We start from the raw sequence: 2,891 nt of genomic DNA, 5'->3' as shown, positions 1-2,891 counted from the left end.
CGTTCTCCAAAAACTTTAGTGAGAAAAATCGTAAAAACTAACTACAAACATATTAACGCCAAACATTCGGTAGAATTTATAGAATATTGTAAAAATATATATATATATAAATATATATATATATATAATTGGGTTTTTCAGAGTTCCAGCTGATTGTATGTGTATAATTGTGGAATATCTTTATTATATAAATTTAGATTTCTGTGGATGGGCGTGGCTAATTAAATCTTAATCATGATAATAAGCTTGCTAATAAATTTGTGCAGAGTGCGGATTGCTTACATTTTCCATAAAACCGGCGAATGTGGTCGTTTCTTGATATGTTTACAACCAGATAACTTTAAGTTAAAATTAAGTATGATGATGATGTTAGTTTTTGTAGGCATAGCTTTTTGTGTACTTTTAGTGAATTGTTTCCAATTTCTGCAAAGATTAAGTTATAGATTGTTTATTTTTGAGTAGGAGGATAAATAAGAGCTTAAAAACAACGCATATATATATATATATATATATATATACTGTATTGTATGAATTCTACCGAATAATTATTGGCATCAGTCAATTTAAAGTTTGTCTTTTCAGTTTTCTCTATTAGGATTTTCTAGAAACTGTTCAATTTATTTAAAATACAATTATTATCCAAGTTCACGAAAATTTAATAAAACTGTTGTTATTGAAATTCATCATGCAGATAAGGCTTTATTTCGATTTTTCACAAATCATCTTCAGCGCAGGTTTGGTTTATACAGTTTCTTTTAGCAAAACAAAGTTAGTTGTTTAGCAAAGTGGGTTACTTAACTGGTGTCGTATTCATGAAGAATTTGTGAAATCGTAAGAATTTTCATGATTAATGAAAAATCGAAATAAGGCCTATTTGCATGATGAATTTGGATAACAAAAGTTTTATTAAATTTTCTAGATGAACTTAAATAATAATTGTATTTTCAATAAATTGAACAATTTCCAGAAAATTCTAGTAAAGAAATTTGAAAAGATAAACTTTAAATTAATGCCAACGATTCGGTAGAATTCATACAATACTGTATAAAATATGGTCCTCAAACATATGTGTATAAACATAATATATATATATATATATATATATATATATATATATATATATATATATATATATATATGCCGGGAGAAGATCAAATTCTTGACAATAGGAATTATTAACTAAATTTTTCAATTGAAAAATTCGAATATAAGTTGATATACACTAATAAATTGGTGAAATTTATTATATAAGTATATATATTTATATATATATATGCGTGCGCACAGTATTTTTTATTATTTATTGGCATATTTACTAAATTGGTACAGGGAATACATAAGGGATAGGAAGTTATGCCGAAATATATATTTTTTTCTATCTTAATTGATGATCTGTTTATAGGTAAATGGAGTTATAATTCAATTCGTGTTCACAGATTCACTCAATTATGTTTTTGAAAATTTCATCAATTCTCCACGTGAAAATATTAACATTTTTATTAATATTAACTTTTTTATTTTGTTAAATGATTCATTAATATTCTAATTATGATTAGCCGTTTCATATAAATCCGAAGTTTTGAAATATATGTAATTTATTTACAATTTCTTATGTCAGAGTGTGTAAAAGTATTTTCAAAGGATCAAAGCTAAAACATTTTAAAAAGCCTTTGTCTACAATCTGTTTAAGAGAAATTTCAAATTTTTGGCATGTCTTTGAAATAAATGCAAAAGGTATATTATTATAATAATTTAATTTTAGAAGAATTGATTTGATATATATGACAGGTATGTATGGTTGTAAATAAGGAAAATGCAAACAATTAACAAATTTCAATTAGCAATTTAAAAAAATGGTAAAAAATTTAAAAGTATTAAAAATGTATTGACTAAATATGTGCAATTTTTTTCGCGAAATAGTGAAATTTTGAATGAGGAAAATATTGAATCTGCAATGTCAAAGTCAAGAACTCGAATAGGGGGAAGGAGTGCACAGTCGATCACTTTTTACAAAAATGGCTATAACTTAAAATGTTTAAGAGATAGCATCTTCTCTAAATATTTGTTTTATGCCTTTATTATTAAAACTTCAAATTTTACCTAGTGCATTTATCTAATTGGAATGGTTTTGAGCAAAATGGAGTTCAAAATGACCTACTGAAAACGATCGATTGTGTACAACCAGTGTACACATCCGATCACATGTAAGTACACATCCGATCACTACTACAAATACACAATTTTAAGTTTGCCAAGCATTTAATTAAGTGTTGATAAGAATTTAAAAACATACAGAAATTAGTGATTTAATACTGATTTAGAAAACTGTTATAATGTGAATTCTTCTAGTAAAATGTCCTTATGTAGATATAAGTTTTTCTACAATTCTTCTCATTATACTAATCTAAAATAAAGAAATGAATAAATATTAACAGTTTTACTGAACTAGTTGGTAATACTAAACTAGTACTAGTAGAAATAATGTTTTTAAGTGAAAGTTTCCCTTCAAAGGCCACAAACTAGGACAGATTTTCAATGACTGACAGATCAACAGGAAATATTAAATGCCTTGAGGCCCGGGCAGTTCCACCATGACAAACTGGTTTTGGAAGCTTACAAACAATGTCATTTTTATCAATTTCATATGGTTCTTCATTTGAGATTATAAACTGAAATGCTGTAGACTTTTCTCTTTTTAAAAACACAATCATTAGTTCACCATCTCTCTCTGTTAATTTGCCGATATAATGAACAATTTTCTTCTTGTCTGTTTTCATCATCATTTCAAATTTTACAATGACAAATTCACCATCATTAAGTTCGGAAAAATCATACAATAATTCACCTGTTTCTTCAGTTTTATCTCCTACATTATATTCATCTTTACTGCT

The sequence above is a fragment of the Helobdella robusta genome (genome assembly GCF_000326865.2).
Source record: "Helobdella robusta unplaced genomic scaffold HELROscaffold_2, whole genome shotgun sequence".
NCBI lineage: Eukaryota > Metazoa > Annelida > Clitellata > Rhynchobdellida > Glossiphoniidae > Helobdella > Helobdella robusta.
The sequence above is the reverse complement of the archived record's forward strand: the minus strand, read 5'-3'. Positions refer to the sequence as shown.